Source organism: Gorilla gorilla, chromosome 13, assembly GCF_029281585.2.
Source record: "Gorilla gorilla gorilla isolate KB3781 chromosome 13, NHGRI_mGorGor1-v2.1_pri, whole genome shotgun sequence".
Taxonomy (NCBI): Eukaryota; Metazoa; Chordata; class Mammalia; order Primates; family Hominidae; genus Gorilla; species Gorilla gorilla.
The window spans coordinates 95,193,699-95,211,261 of record NC_073237.2 but is presented as its reverse complement, the minus strand read 5'-3'; the positions used below and the strand labels follow the sequence as shown (position 1 = coordinate 95,211,261).

Genomic DNA, 17,563 nt, shown 5'->3' with positions numbered 1-17,563 from the left:
GAAGGTTGAGGAGAGAGCCAAGAGCTATAACGGAGCATCTATGTAAGGAAGTGAACAGAAGAGATACAGAAAAAAGATTGGGGTTGTATGTATGTTTCAACTTTAGAAAAACCTTAGTATAATTCATTATCTCAATATAGCAAAGCAGAAATGCCATGTAATTATTTTGATAGATGACCAAAAAAATCTGAGAAAATTTAACATTTCATTATCACTATCATTGATGATGCATTTTCTTAAAGTGACAAATGTACTCTATGTAAAACCAAATCCAGCAAGAAGCTTACTGGTGAAATACCAGCAGCAGTCCTGTTTGCATCAGTAACCAAAAGAATGTCCACTGTTATCAGTGTTATTAACACCGTCCTGCAAATTCTAATTCAGACAACCAAATATAAAAATGAAATTAGGGGTGATTTAGTTGGGATTATGTTCAGCTTCATGTAATCATGGCTTAAACAAAATAGAAGTATCTTCCACTCTCGCCTAAGTTAGAGGGAGCTTTTGTAGCTCAAGGACACCAAAGACCCAGGCCTTTGTGATTCTCTTTACAGTCATCTCAGAGGTGGCTCTTGTCGTCGAGATCCAAGGTGGCAGTTAGAGCTGGTCTAAGGATGGTGTAGCTGTCATAAACATTTGGTGTCTCAGGCCTCATGAATATGTAGTGTTTCCTTGGTCCTCCCATCCCGTCTTGTCTCTGTTCAGCCCATGTAGGCTCGGCCAACTTTATCTATCACATGTTACACAGCTACTGGCTTCTAATTGTTTGCTAAGACAGAATTTAAAATTCTTAAATAATGCAGCAATGCACATGACACAAAAGAAGCATATTACATTAACAAGGCTAAGCTAGAATAATAAACACACGGCAATGATTAGGGATTTTTAATATGAGTGATAATATGAACTTATCCTAACAAATATTAAATTATATCATAAAGGGGCAAGAAATTTAACAGTATATTAGCAGCTGAAGGAAAGACAGACCAATGCAGGAAAGAAAGTGCATCAGTAATCTCAACTATATGTCAAAAGTAGGATATGGTAATGCTGTTGTTTCCAAGTCAATGAGGAAAAAATGTGTGGCAGTGCAACTTGCTAACCACATGAGAAAAAATAAAAGTAGATACCTACCTCACACCACTCACACATTCCAGAAGAATTAAAGCTGTAAACATAAAAAGGAAACCATGAAAGTATGTTTTAAATACACACACAGGAAAATATGTACATGTATTTAAATAACATTGGGCAGGGAAAAGACTTTTAAACCTGCCAGCAAAGATGGAACAAAAAAATGAAACTATCAAAGATTTTATTCTTAATTTTAAAGGTCTGCATCTTTCTTAAAAGGCCAAAATTGAACTGGACTAATGAAGAAGAGAGGACCTGGAACAGACCTATCTAGACTAGCCCAGCCCTTTATTCGTTCTACTAAGTAGAGGTTGGTAGATCACACCAAGCTCAAATGTATGCTATTGGAAGGTTGATAGGCATATACACATTTTTTTCTAGTTTCCATGGCTTTATGGGTAAATATGCTCTAGAAAAGAATGATCAATTCTGTTGCTTCTGCTTCTAAGTCAGTGGAATGAAGAGCTATGTCCAAGGACACTCCAAGCAGTTCTTGAAAGAGACCGCTACTGTGTCCACCTATCACGCATAGACCCAGTCATAAGCACAAGATCTGTAGTCAACTGGTTCTTTGGGCTTAAACCATAGGCTAATTTCTTTTTTGTTGTTGTTTTTTGTTTGGTTGGTTGGGTTTTTTATATATATATATACTTTAAGTTCTGGGATACATGTGCAGAACATGCAGGTTTGTTATATAGGTGCCATGCTACCTGCCATGGTGGTTTGCTGCACCTATCAACCCATCATCTACATTAGGTATTTCTCCTAATGCTATCCCTTCCCTAGCCCCCCAGCCCCCGACAGGCCCCAGTGTGTGATGTTCCCCTCCGTGTCCATGTGTTCTCATTGTTCAACTCCCACTTATGAGTGAGAACATGCGGTGTTTGGTTTTCTGTTCTTGTGTTAGTTTGCTGAGAATGATGGTTTCCCGCTTCATCCATGTCCCTGCAAAGGACATGAACTCATCATTTTTTATGGCTGCATAGTATTCCATGGTGTATATGTGCCACATTTTCTTTATCCCGTCTATCATTGATGGGCATTTGGGTTGGTTCCAAGTCTTTGCTATTGTGAACAGTGCCACAATAAACATACATGTGCATGTGTCTTTATAGTAAAATGATTTATAATCCTTTGGGTATATACCCAGTAATGGGATTGCTGGGTCAAATGGTATTTCTCATTCTAGATCATTGAGGAATCACCACACTGTCTTCCACAATGGTTGAACTAATTTACACTCCCACCAACAGTGTAAAAGCGTTCCTATTTCTCCACATCCACTCCAGCATCTGTTGTTTCAACCATAAGCTGACATCTTTGGTTTTTTTTTTGAGACTGAGTCTCGCTCTGTCACCCAGGCTGGAGTGCAGTGGCACAATCTCGGCTCACTGCAACCTCTGCCTCCCGGGTTCATGCCATTCTCCTGCCTCAGCCTCCCGAGTAGCTGGGACTATAGGCACCCGCCACTACGCCCAGCTAATTTTTTGTATTTTTAATAGAGACGGGATTTCACCGTGTTAGCTAGGATGGTCTCGATCTCCTGACCTCATGATCCACCCTCCTTGGCCTCCCAAAGTGCTGGGATTACAGGTGTGAGCCACCATGCCCAGCCTGGCTGATTTCTTTTTCAGCACTTACTACTGAGCCATTTCCATGAATGATGCATCAGCCCACCTGAATAGAGAAGTCCCTGCAAATGGTGTGTGGCTTAGAATCCACTGGATTGGTCTCCCCAAGCATCACTCGGCCTGTCTTCACCGCATTCAGCCCCTCCCAGACCATGGCTAAGACAGGCCCTGAGTTCCTGTATTTTGCCAGCCTCGGGAAGAATGGGCAGTCTTTCCAGTGAAAGTAGTGCGGCTTCAGATGTTCTCAGAGGCCCAGAGGAACTTCATGGCCACGAGGTGGAACCTCTTCTGCTCAAAGCACTTCATGATCTTGCCAGCCAGGCCATGCTGCACACTGTCTGGCTTGATGGTGATGAAGGTGCACTCAGGTTGGCCATGGTCCAAGAAGCTGGTTGGGCCAGGTGGCAGCTGCACTGTGCTGCAGGAGCCTGTAATTTTTAATTGTTCAGAAAAATATATAGTCAGCACAAATGAACCTTAAAAGCATTATGCAAAATGAAGGAAGACAGACCCAGGAGGTTCCACGTTGTATGATTCCATTTATATGAAAAGTTCAGAATAAGCAAATCCACAGAGACAAAAGTGGTTGCCAAGGGCACAGGGGAGAGGGGAGTAGGAAGTGACTGCTAACATACACAAGGTATATATATATATATTTTTGAGACGGAGTCTTGCTCTGTCGCCAAGGCTGGAGTGAGTGGCGCAATCTCGGCTCAGTGCAACCTCTGCCTCCCGGGTTCAACTGATTCTCCTGCCTCAGCCTCCTGAGCAGCTGGGACTACAGGTGTGTACCACCACTCCCAGCTTTTGTGGGTGTGTGCGTGTGTGTGTGTATTTTTAGTAGGCAGGGTTTCACCATATCGGCCAGGCTGGTCTCAAACTCCTGACCTCGTGATCCACCCACCTCGGCCTCCCAAAGTGCTGGGCTTACAGGCGTGAGCCACCGCCCCTGGCCTCAATATATCTTTTGGAGTGATGAGACTATTCAGGAATTAGACAGCAGAGATGATTGCAGAACTTTGAGAATATACTAAAAACCCTTGAATTAGATACTCGAAAAGGGCAAATTTTACGGTGTGTGAATTACCTCTCAATTTTTTTCAAAAAAGTATGTGCTGCAAGTCACTTCTGAGAGTGGATTTCAATTCTTTTCAACTGACCCTGCTGTTGTCTCTATAAAATAGTGAGTCAAAAGAACATTGAGGTTCTTAAAGCACAGTACCTGAGCAAGACCCAAGCAAGGAATCTTTATGTCCTGATGGCCAGGGTGGGCGGGCCAGGAATGCCCTTCCCGCCAATAGGATGCAGGTCCCAGACAGCAGACAGGGTCTCTCCCATTTGCATGAATTGCCCTGTACACTCACCACCCAGGTTAGGTCTAGCCATGCATCCTCCAAACAACCCAAAAATGTCTGCTTTTAGTTTGCAATTTTGAGCAAATATGTGCTGAATCTCCAGTGGGTGGATTAGATCGTCTGTGGTTTCAGAGCATTTCTGAGCTTTTGGTTCCTAAACTATGAGCTTGACCTCATGAGGACTGGGATCCTCTCCCAGAACACCCTCCACATCACTTTCCAGCAATTTGTTTCAGTTGGCCTTTAGTTTATCTGATATCATATAAGTGACAGACAGGGCATATCACAGCCGGAAGGAACTTACAGATTGATCAGTCCAACCTCCCCAACTCCAGCCTCCTATGATCCCCATTTAATGGATGAGGTTCAGAGAGAGGAAAGAGCCTTCCTACATCACCCAACAAATAAGTGAGGAAACTAAAATTAAATTTCTGTGTCCCAGTCCCCAAAGCACATGTGGTTTTTACATTCAATTATTTCTGTTGCAATATTGGCCTTAATACTGGCTTCCATTTCCAGTTAAATAATCTCTACACTGTGAACACCAAATGGACTGGCACAAGACCAGCACCAAGGCAAGGGTCTTAACCCTTTCAGGATGCTCCTGACAATATTACAATTGGAAAGCCATGCTCAGGACAGACCCCTTGGGCAGGCACTTTCTCCAACTTACCTGTGATTAAGTAAACTTAGCCTTGTTCACAGCAGCAGATGGAATTAGTAGAAGGAACCCAACTATTTGCAGAGCAAATTCTGTGGTCTCATAGAATATTATGCTGGAAAGGAAGCATCTCTCCTCACTATCAGTGCAACAATTTATTCTATGATGTGAGATGTGCTTTCATTCATTCATTCAATCAACAAACACTTCCTAAACATCTACAATGTGCCTGGCCCTGTGCTGGACACTGGGACATGGAAATAAGTGAAGCATAAAACTTGCCTTCAAAGAGCTTCCAGCCTATTGGGAGATGTTTCTCTAATGACCAGCCCTGGCTGAGGGGAAGATGAGAGGCAGAGAGTTTATACAAAGCACGATGGAGACACAGGAGAGTCCATGATTCTGGTTTGGGGGTCAGGGAAGGCTTCATGGTGTTGATGACACACCATAAGCCAGATCTTGAATGTTTTCAGTGGCTGAGGAAAAGGGAAAGCTTTTTAGAGAAAAGGAACAACAGCACAGATCACGAAAGTGCATGGCACATTTGGAAAAGAGAGGAGACCAGGGTTTCTGGAACAAGGTGCCTGGAGCTATGCTACCTTGGTCCATTCCCATTTGCATCTCCATCAATAAAATACGGGTTTTTTTGGGATGAGGCCAGGGACTGTGCATTATCCCCTTTGCAATTTACAGCATCTGGCACAGTGCCCAGCACCTAGTCAGAGCTCAGCAAATTTTCTCTAAGTGAATGAATTTTCTCTAAGAGTTAACATGTACTAAGCACTGAGTACAGCCGGCCCTCCATATTGCAGGTTCTGCATCTGTGAATTCAACCAACTGTGGATTGAAAATATTATTCAGGGGGAAAAATGGATGGTGTCTTCTGTACTGAACATGTACAGACTCTTTTCCTTGTCATTATTTCCTAAACAATACAGTATAACAACTATTTACATAGCATTTACATTGTGTTTGCTATTATAAGCAATCTAGAGATGATTTAAAGTATCTGGGGGATGTGCACATGTTCTATGCAAATATTACACCATTTTATATCAGGGACTTAAGCATCCTTAAATTTTGGTATCCTTGGAGGGGTCCTGGAACCAATGCCCCATGGATACTGAGGGACAAAGGTATATAGCGGACATTGTACTGAGTGCTTCACACATATCAAATAATGTAAAGCTCACAAATATCTTATGAATTTGGTATTATTAGTAATATTAATATCCCCCTCTAACAGATGAGATGGCAAAGACAGAGAGGTATAAAATAATTCGTCCAAAATCATACAACTAGGAAGAAGCCAATCTGGTCTTTAAGGCCAGATCTCTGCCGGGCTGCGAATGTACTCCCCTCCGTGTGCTGAATTTCTGCCTTCCTACTATTCCGTAAGCTTCCTGGTGGCAGGGACAAGATCTGTTTCTAGTCCCTGGAGTTCGCTCTCATAAACACTTCTCTGTCACTGTAGTAGAGATGAACAATGGGAGAGGGGCAGCAGGGGGCCAGATGGTGAAGGGTCATGACCACCAGCCTCAGGATTCTGAACTCAGTCTTAGAGATGACAGAACCTTTAGCATAAGCCACGAAATCTCTCAGGAGGTATGTGCCCAGCATCTTTTCAATCTTAGCACAGAAAGGAGCCTCTCAGTGGACTTTGAAGCTAGGACAGACTTGCTGGGAAGGGGAAAATTGTAACCCAAAGGTCCCTGTGCTCTGCGTCAAGATGGACACAGCCAGATATCAGGGAAGTGGTGAGTACGGCAAAAGCCCCAAGGGGTTAAGGCTTTCTCCGTGTGATAGTCTCAGACATCCGGCTCTTTTCTATGCTCTAAATTTGGAACAACTAGATAGCCACTTCCTCCTAATCAAGATAAGCCCAGGGCCGAGGATCCATGCAATTGTGCTAGGTCATTTAATTGCCTTCCTCTTGGAAACCTTGAGCCAGTCATAGGGAAATTCTCTGACCGAGGCAAAGAATAAAGGTCAATGCCTTGTGGCATCCTGATGCCTTTTACAGACCCTGGAGCCACCGGAGAAATCAATTCCAGTCAAAGGAGTTGTGAAACTTTTTTTTTTTAAGTGGAGCCAGTATTTTAAGATTTTCCAAGTCATGGAAAAATATACACTAAGAGCATGAAAACAATGCAAAGTGTCTCATGAAATCTAATCCTCATTGTTGTCCAAACAAAGCCAGGCCAATTTAATAAGGAGGTATGTTCTTTAACCTACCATAAAATGATCTATTATGAAGTATTAGTGGGAAAAATACTATTACAAGTTATTCCCATTTTTCCTGGCTGCTCACAATTTTGTTATAAACTATGCTTTCCTTTTCAAAGCTTTTTTTTTCTGACTACAAAAGCAACACATATTCATTGTGGGCATTTTGGCAAATAAAGAGAACAAGAAATAAGTAAAATCACTGCAACCCACTATTAACAAGTGTGATTTGGGTTTTTTCCCCCCAAAATTAAGATTATACTGTATATAGAGTTTTAAATTGTTTTCACTTAGTATTTATCAATAGCATAATCCTATATGCCCAATATTCTTTGAATATGTTATTTTTATCAATTATATCAGATTTCTCAGTGTGGATGTGCTGTAATTAAGCTAGTCACCATCCTGTGGACACTTAGGTTGATTCCAGTTTTATGAGTGTAAAAATGAATGTGAGGAATGTCCTTATACAAATATCTTTGTTCTAATTTTTAAGAGTTTCCGTAGGAAGTGGAATTACTAAACAATGGGATATGAAAACTTAAGCTTCATGATGTATTGTCAAATTGTCTTACATTCATTCAACAAATTTTAATTGAGTGCCCAAGTGCCAGGCATGGTTCTGGGCACTGGAGATCCAGGGGTGAACACAGAGACAAACTCTGCCCCAGAGGGCCATATTCAAATGGTGGTACTAACTTATTTTCCTACCAGCTGTGTATCAGAATGCCTGGGTTCTGATCTCCTCACCAGCATGATGACCTTTTAACAACAATAAATCTTGGGCTGGGAGCAGTGACTCACTCCAACAACTCAGGAGGCTGAGGCAGGAGCATTGCTTGAAGCCAGGTGATAATGGTTTGGCTCTGTGTCCCCCACCAAATCTCATCTCGACTTGTAATCCTCACTTGTCAGAGGAGGGGCCTGATGGGAGACGATTGGATCATGGCGGCAGTTTCCCCCATGATGTTCTCATGAGAGTGAGTGAGTTCTCATGAGAAATGATGGTTTTAAAGTGCATCACCTCCCCCACTTGCTCTCTCTCTGTCTCTCTCTTCTGCCACTATGTAAAATATACCTTGCTTTCCCTTCACCTTCTGCCATGACTGTAAGTTTCCTGAGGCCTTCCTAGCCATGCAGAACTGTGAGTCAATTAAAACTCTTCTCTTTATAAATTACTCACCCTCAGGTAGTTATTTACAGCAGTGTGAAAACAGACTAATATGCCAGGAGTCCAAGACCAGCCTGGGAAACATAGGTCGACCCTGTCTCTAAAAAAAAAAAAAAAAAAAAAAATTTAGCTGGGCATGGTTGTATACACCTGTAGTCCCAGCTATTGGAAAATAAAGAGAAAGAGAAATAAGTAAAAGGCACTGCAAGCACCATGTCAGATATTGGTTATGAGATGCTTCTGGAGCTCCAGGGAATGTGGCCTCCCTGGTAAGGTGGCTCCCAGAGGAGACAGCTGTGAGCACCAGCAACCGACACTGCCACAGCTGGTGATAGAGAAGTCAGGCAGAGGGGACCCTGGCAGGGCATGTGTATCTTACCACGTGTCAGAGGGACTGGAAGGCCAGAGGGGTAGGAGGAGCATGGGGAGGGATGGGGAGGGCAGTTTTGCAGTTAGCAGAGGTGTATGCGGCTTCAGCGTGGAAAATGGATGGGGGAGAGGGTAGAGATAAACCGCAGGGGTCCAGGAAAGATCAAGTAATTTTAGGGTATGGCAAACACACAACCCCTTACTTTGGCAAGTCACCATGACCATTCTTAGCAGATCAGAAGGTCTGAGAAATTCTACAATATGAAAACTCGTCTAACCTTGTTCAAATCCACATTTCCCAGGAAATAACAGAGGAAGAGAAGAACAGAAAGGGCATCATGACAGTCTAAAGGATTAACTCCAGGTAAGAGAAAAAGGCCTGGACGCTGCCGGTCCAGACTTGCAGAGAAGCGGGAGTATTGAAAACATATTCAGGAATTAAAAACAACAGGGCTTAATTGAAGACTGGATATGAAACTGGAGCAAGGGAATGTCAAGGACAACTCTGGAGTTTCTAATTTGAGCATCTGCATAGTGACGCGTTATTCTTGGAGAAGGATTGAGTCTGAGGTCAAATGAGAGGTCGAGGGGAGAAAACTCCAGCAAAATGTGGAACAGTGGAAAAAGGCCTGGGCTAAAGACTTGGGTTCTCGATCCAGTGATACCAACAAGTGATTGTACAAGCCTGAGCAGGTCCCTTCCACCCACTGAACTTCGGCTTCCTCACCTGAAAAGTGAAGATGATAAGTCATATTCTAATGAGCACACATTGTTGTCATTTTGATCAAATAAAATAATATAAATGAAAGTGTGTCCCAAAATGCAACCAAAATACAAGAGGATTATTATGATTATTGCTAGCAGTCCTTTGAGGACACTTAATTTATGACTCCCCAAGGAATCAAGTCAGAGCATAACATGAGGTCAACACACCTAGGGACATAAATGTCAGAAGTGGCTTGTTATAAAACTAATTGCTGTTCCGTGGATTCACTTATAATGATCCCAGCAACATTTTTCCAGGCAGAACAATTTTTTTTCTCTGTCATCAGGTCTCTCCCTCTTCCCACCCATAATCAATCAGGGCTTTCAACTAGGGTCACCCCTACCCTATCAAAACCTGCTCTCAAGGAATTATCCATTGACTGGCACTAAAGAAAAAGTGCCAGTAAAGCTTGAAATGCTTCCTTCCAAGGGTTGCTTGCCACTCTTCAACCAAGGATCAAATCCTCTGCCAAAGGAGAGGATGTCTCATGGGGTACTGGGGACACGAGGATCACACTCAAAGCGGTACTGAAAGGAGGTTGTCTCATGGAGGATTGGGAGCACGAGGATCACACTCAAAGAGGTGCTGAAAGGAGGGTGCCTCATGGGCAGTTGGGGGCACAAGGACACACTCAAAGAGGTATTGAAATGAGGGTGTCTCATGGGGTGTTGGGGGCATGGGGAGCACACACTCAAATAAGTCCTGAGAGTGAAATGAGCCAGTCACACAAGAATAAACATCATATGATTCCACTTACAGGTCTCTAGAGAAGTCAGATTCATAGAGTCAGAAATTAGAATGGTGATTTCCAGGGCCTTGGAGGAAGGAATGGGAAGCTGTTGTTTCATGGGTACAGAGTTTCAGTTTTGCAAGATAAAAAGGTTTCTGGAAAATTCTGGATGGTGGTAATGGTTGCACAACAAACAACATGTGTGTACTTAACACACTGAAGTATACACTTAAAATAATTAAGATGGTAAATTTTATACATATGTTAGTAGAATTAATCATGATGATGATGATGATGATGATGATGATGATAAATAGTATCAAAGAAGTTCAGATTCAGGGTGCTTGTCTTGGTGCTCTAGAAATCACCCCACAGAGGGAGCCTGCTATACACACACATGGGCTCACTTGTACACACACACTTGCACATGTACACACACACACAGCCCTGCCCAACCTTCTTCTGTCAGCTAGGCAAGGAGAGCTGAGCCCAGTTATTTGGGCCAGTTTAGGGTTCACTCTGGAACTTTTAATAGTCAAAGAAATCTTTGTTCTCACTGTGCGACCATTTCTCATCCCAGTTAGCTCTTACATAAGACATATTTTGGATCTGATATATTGGGGAGAAAAAAAATTACCCATTTTACTCATTTTGAATAAACTAAAAATAACTATCTTTCCCATTTCCTGGAGTCAATAACGACTGTTTAGAAAGGACAGGGAAAAGAAAGACATGGAATATGGGAAAAGAGCCATGGGCTGAGCATACAGGAGCCTGCTTCAAAACCTGTCTTTCCCCCTCATCTGCTGTGTGACCTTGGGCACATCCCTGACCCTCTCTGGGCCTCAGGCACCTCGTCTATGGGATGAGAGGGCTGTGTTGGAATCCTCTGGCCTTTGAGGTCCCTTCAATTCTCATAGTCTAGTTTTTGGTGAGAAGTAGGACTAGGGGTTGAGGCATCTTATTTTGCTGGCCATCTAGTAGATGAATCATTTTTATTATTCCAAAAATTTTCCAAATGAATTTTGATGTGATCCTTCTTGGTAAGAAACAGCTAATGACATCTCTCCTCCCATTCCTGGTCTAGTGTCTAGAAATAGTCTCCGTGAGTAATTTCTACTCACAATTCCCACTTCCTTGACTCCTGCTCCCTCCCCTGCAGTCTGGTTTCCGACTCCCCAGTCCTTTAAAACTGTTCTTGTCAAGGTCACCATAACCTCCTGTGACTGAGTCCAGTAGACATACCTCAGTCCTTTTCTTCCTTGGCCTTTCAGGAACATCTCAACACAGGTGAACACCTTCTCTTTCTTGAGACACTCTCCTCTGTGGGGCTGAGAGGGAAAATAGCCTGCCCTCCTGGAGTCCCCAGGGTCACCACTAGGATTTGAGTGCCCACCATGTTAGTGCCAAAGTCTGTATCTAGTACAACATGATTTGCGGCCACTTGCCTTCCTGTTGTGCTCACATTGCCACCAAATTCTAGATTCACTGGGTGATTCATTTCTTCAGTCATTCAACAACAATTTGTCCAGAGCCAACTATTTCCCAGGCACTATGTGAGGCAATGGGAATACGGTAAGGCCAGCATGGCCTCTGCCCTCCTGGCATTTATAATCCATTGCAAGAGCCAGGCATCAAATGGGAGAGGACGAGACCCATGTATAACTACAAATATGATGAGTTCTCCAAAGAAAAAGCACCCGGGGCTCTGAAAGATGAGATGGGGGACAGACAAGGCATCAGGATGGAGAGTGACAGGACACCAAGATCTGAAAGAGGGGAGGCAGCCAGCAGGAGCAGTGGGTGGGGAGGGCAGGAGTGCAGCAGGCACAGGGGACTGCCAGCACCTTGAACGGGGGACCTGGATGGCTCAACATCATCACACACCAATAGCACCCTGAATTTCCAAGATGGAGGGTTTGGGAGACGCACATGAAGATGCTGGAGGAGCTAAACCCCCACCCCACCCTCCCATCCTCACCCATTGGGGCTGCTTCTTGTCACCTTTGGACAATGCAAGCTCCAGAAGAGGCTGTAGTTTGGACTGCTGAAGGGTCTGAAAGGGGTCAGGGTGAGTGAGAGGACACAGTAAGGTGGGGTGCAGGAAGAGGACAACCCAACGAGTCATCCAGTTATGCTTTGGAAAAAACAGTCCACTGATCTGTGGAGACTGGGGGCAAGGGGTGGGAGGAAGGGTAAATCATGGATGCCTCTTCTTTTGTTAAAAAAATTATTTTTTTTTGAGATGGAGTCTTACTCCGTTGCCCAGGCTGGAGTGCAGTGGCATGATCTTGGTTCACTGCAACCTTTGCCTTTCGAGTTCAAGCAATTCTCCCACCTCAGCCTCCCAAGTAGCTGGGATTACAGGTGCGTGCCACCACACCCGACTAATTTTTGTATTTTTAGTAGAGATGGGGTTTCACCATGTTAGCCAGGCTGGTCTCAAACTCCCGACCTCAGGTAATCCACCCGCCTCGGTCTCCCATATGTTTTGTTTTACTTATTTATTTTGTTAACTTTTATTTTAGGGTCAGGGGTATATATGCAGGTTTGTTATATAGGTAAATTGAGTGTCACAGGGGGTTGCTGTACAGATTATTTTGTCACCAAGACAATGAGCATAGTACCCAACTCACCCTCCTCCCATCCACTACCTTCAAGTAGGCTCCTGTGCCTGTTGTTCCCCTCCTCGGGGCCACGTGTCCTTGATGTTTAGATCCCACTTACAAGTGAGAGCATGTGGTATTTGCTCTACTGTTCCTGCTTTAGTTTTCTTAGGATAGTGGAGGGCCAATTCTTTTGTGCTGACCTTGCTTGGTTCCAACAGGCATAGAATTATAAATATTTTGCTAAGAGGGAGAACACAAAATGCTTTTCCTCAGCATCGTTGTCGAGAGTGGGCTCTCCTGGCCTCATCACTAAGCCCTTGAGGCCCTTCAAGATGACCTGATCCCATGTCCTCCATGCACAGATGAGGACAGAACACCGCAGCTGGGGAGGTTCAGGACCTCCCCACGGCCACGCAGCTGCCAACTGGCCCACGCAGAACACAAGTCTGCATGACTCCAAAGTCCACAGCTGTTCACACATCACCTTAGATGCCACCTGGGCCAGCCTGCTCTGTTTTACAGATGAGGAAACTGAGCCTCAAAGAGAGGGAGCCACTTTCTCCAGGAACAGACCTCCATCCCTGGAGGCTCAGCTCTGCTCCTTCTGCTCCAAGCTGCCTCCTTGTGGGTGGCAGAAGAGAAAGTGTCCCCTAAATAAATGCCATGAGCATGCAGCTGTGAACAAAACAATGTCCCTGGGCTGGGAGTCCAACGTCCCAAGGCCATGTGAGGAAAGAGGTTGTTGCCTTTCCGAGGAGGGGGCAGCTGCTGTGGAGCTGGAGCATTGCTCGGCCTCCAGCCTCTCCCAGGAACATAAAACTCAGGAACGAAGGAACACTGGGCAGGAGCCCATGGGAACGAGGCCCACATTCCCCTCTCCAGGGGCCGCCTTGGCCGCTGATTATGCTCCCAACAAAATCCTTGCTGAACATCTGTATTGTGCAGGGAACTGATGCCTGGCCTCCCCTGCCATAAGGGGCTCGGCACAAGACCCCAATTCTGGGGCTGTCTCCTCTGACCCCACAGAGACCCTGACTCTCAGCGGCCATATTATGACCCTGAAAATCTGGAGTGAGTTAGGGAGAATTTAGACAGATGTGGCTCCTTCCAGTTTCCTGTGGAAATTAAGTGAAACCAGGAGGCATCTCATTCAGGGGAAAAGATGAGAGATGTGAGGAAAACAGAGGAAATAAATACATGAGATGTTTGTTTGCAAAGCAGTTGTTTCTTCCATGCTCAGCACTCCTCAGAAGGGAGCTGACTTCTGGCAGGGTGCTTTGCCGCAAAGCAAGTCCCTGATCAGCTGTCTTCCACCCCTCACTCCCACCACAAAGAGCCCACAGCTCTTCGCACTCAATGCTCCTGCACACTTCTAGTACTTTGCACAAGCTATTTCCTCTGCTTGGAATGCTGTTCCCTCTCTTTTCTTTCTGGAGAACCTCTATGCAGCCCACATGGATCAACTCAAGACGTAATCCTCCGACTCCCTCCCTCCCACCTTTCCAAGCAAAAGAGGTGGCTGCTCCTTTGAGTCCACCCATCACCCTGTAAACCCCTCCATGGTGATCTTGTCACATGGACTTGACGGCATGTCTACATGCCCTCTGTCTCCCTTGCTAGTCTACAGCAGACAGTGTGTCTTAATCATTTCTGTATCCACAGTGCCTGGCAGAAAGCCTGGTACAGAAAATGAACTCAATAAGCGTTCAAGGATCAGATAGAAGGAGAGGGGAGAAATGGCAGGAGGGAAGGAAAGAAGCAGAAGTAAAGAAAAAAAAATTGGCTTCTTTAGAGTATTTGCAAGTCCCTCTCTTCTTCCCTATTGATTTGAGCCTGTATCTGCCTCTTCTAAATAAAATGCCTCAAAAAAACTCATTGATTAGGCTGTGACAAGGCTCAGCTGAGCAACACATATAACACGGCTTATGCAGAATAGGAGTTCATCTCTCACTCACATGAAAGTCCTTCTGGCCAGATGCGGTGGCTCATGCCTGAAATCCTAGCACTTTGGGAGGCCGAGGTGGGCGGATCATGAGGTCAGGAGTTTGACAGCAGACTGACCAACATGGTGAAACCTCGTCTCTACCAAAAATACAAAAATTAGCGGGGCGTGGTGATGCGCGCCTGTAATCCCAGCTACTCTGGAGGTTGAGGCAGGAGAATTGCTTGAACTCGGGAGGCGGAGGTTCCAGTGAGCCGAGACTGCACCACTGCACTCCAGCCTGGGTGACACAAAGAGACTCCGTCTCAAAAAAAAAAGAAAAAAAGAAAGAAAGTCTTTCTGAGGAGGCTGAGGCAGCTCTTTGAAGTCATCAGGGGCCCAGGCTGCTTCTGTCTTATTGCTCTGCCATCCCAAGGGGCTGTACTCATCCAGGTATCCCAGATAGCGCCCCACACATCTATGCTCCATCCACGGAGCAGGTAACGAAAGAGGACACACTCCTCTCTTCAAAGGCACAACTGGAAATTGAGTACAAGAGTCCCTCTTATCTGTGGGGTATGCGTTCCAAGACCCCCAGTGAATGCCTGAAACTGCAGATAGTACCAAACCTATATACACTATGTTTTTCCTATACATACATACCTATGATAAAGTTTAATTTATAAATGAGGCACCGTGAAAGACTAGCAATGTAACTAATAAAATAGAACAATTATAATAATACACAGTAATAAAAAAATGTGAATGTGACTTCTCTCTCTCTGTCTCTCTCTCTCTCTCTCTCTCCCCCCAAATCACTTATCGTTCTGGACTTTGGGTAACAGAAACTGTGGGAAGTGTGGATAAGCAGGGACTATTGCACACTGCTTGCCCAGTCCTTCCATCTAGCGCAAGACAGGCTGGGAATTATGGTCTCATGCTGAGCGTCTGCACACCAAGGTGAAAGTTTTATTTCCATGTAAAAGGGAGAAAATGGATTTTGGAAACAACCAGAAATCTTTTCCAAAACAACAACACACAGAAAGAGAACACCCTTCCAAGCCCCAACATTGACTTTATACATTTCACCATCCCAACAAACCTGTGAGGAAACTGAGGCTCGGGGTGGAAATGCCTTTGGCTGAGGGCACTATGAGCAGTAAAGGAGCATGATAGAAAACCAAATATCTGGTATAAACTGGGATTTCCATCTAAAACCTCACAAATACTAGAAAGAGGAAAGGGAAGATGTGACTGCACAGCTGTTTACAGGGAGACAATCTGGGAGTCTGAGTTGACCCCCAGCTCAGTGGATCTGCTGTGTTATGTTTGTCTCCAGAGCTATATTAATGGGGGCCAACATCCAGAACAAACGGGATGAGCGATCTGCTCTCCTTAGGCTGGCCAGACTGCACCTGGAATTCTGTGTTTTGGGGGCCAGCCCTTAATGAGAACACTGAGAAACAGGAATGGGCCTGGGGCCAAGACAGGCTGGGAAGGGTCTGGATGCCCGCCCTGTGAAGAAAGAGCCACAGCTGAACACCATGGAGAGGGGCGAACTCCAGGGGATATAGATCCTTATCTTCTCATCTGTGTCACAGAGAGGACATGGTGACCTCATTCCAGGTGGCTCTGAGGAGCAGAACAATGACCCATGGAAAGAAGCCACTGGGAGGCAGAGTCGGCTCCAATAAAAAGAGGTAACCGGGGTGGTGCACCGAAGCCCCGGGCAGGCACGGCAGAAAGTAAGAACTCATCCCCCAGGGTGTGCACCAAGGGCGGAGGTGCTGTAGAGCCTTCTAAGGCAGAATCTTGCACCTGGAGGCTCCTGCAGCTGAGAATGGTCAGGTGTGTCTACGTGTGTGTGCACACAGGTGTGCTCTCCTAGTGACAGGGGCCATGGCTCCCTTGAGGTTCTCCAAGGAGTTTGTAACTCAAACCAGGGTCAATGGACTGGCCCACTGGGTCCTTCCAGGGCCCCTGCCTGCTTTAAAATTCCATGACCAGGCCGGGCGCCATGGCTCATGCTTATAATCCTAGCACTTTGGGAGGCAGAGGCGGATGGATCACTTGAGGCCAGGAGTTTGAGATTAGCCTGGCTAACATGGTGAAACCCCATCTCTAGTAAAAAAAAAAATACAAAAATTAGCCAGGTGTGGTGGCATGCACCTGTAATCCTAGCTACTCGAGAGGCTGAGCCAAGAGAATCACTTGCACCTGGGAGGCAGAGGTTGCAGTGAGCCAAGATAGCACCAGTGCACTCCAGCCTGGGTGACAGAGTGAGACTCTGTCTCAAAAAAAAAAAAATCCCATGACTGCCAGTGTAGATGCACGAATGTCCCGATGATGAGGAATAGGTAGAGAGAGCTCAGAGTGGCAGAAGGAAACTGGGGGCTTACCGGGACTGAAAATGGCTCTGCGAGCTCCACTCCCCAGAGCAGAGTGTGCCCCAAAATCCAACCGCAGGAATCACCCACTTGGCAAGCTTGGAGCATATGCTCCTCCCCTTGCTGAGGCTGGAGTATCTCCAGAACCCCATCTGCAAAGGGTCCAGGGGTTCCACATTCATCACACACCAGCCTTGGTGCCTGGTGTGGGTGTGGCCTTTCTCCAGGACACCCCACCAGCCAGCAGGTGTCTTTTTGTTTTTCACCACTTGTTTTTGTCTTCTACAATTACAGACCCTCTAATGGCCAGGCACCGTGGCTCACATCTGTAATCCCAGCACTTTGGGAGGTCAAGGCGGGTGGATCACCTGAGGTCAGGAGTTCAAGACCAGCCTGACCAACATGGTGAAACCCCATCTCTACTGAAAATACAAAAATTAGCCAAGTGTGGTGGTGCATGCCTATAATCCCAACTACTTGGGAGGCTGAGGCAGGAGAATCGCTTGAACTCGGGAGATGGAGTTTTCAGGGAGCCAAGATTGCGCCATTGCACTCCAGCCTGGGCAATAGAGTGAGACTCCATCTCAAAAAAGAAAAACAAAA

General features: G+C 45.4%; 1 pseudogene; it reads right to left on the bottom strand.

The window, feature by feature from the left end:
- Positions 1-1,656: 1,656 nt before the first annotated feature.
- On the bottom strand, positions 1,657-17,142 carry LOC101128148 (nucleoside diphosphate kinase B-like; annotated as a pseudogene).
- Positions 17,143-17,563: the final 421 nt, after the last annotated feature.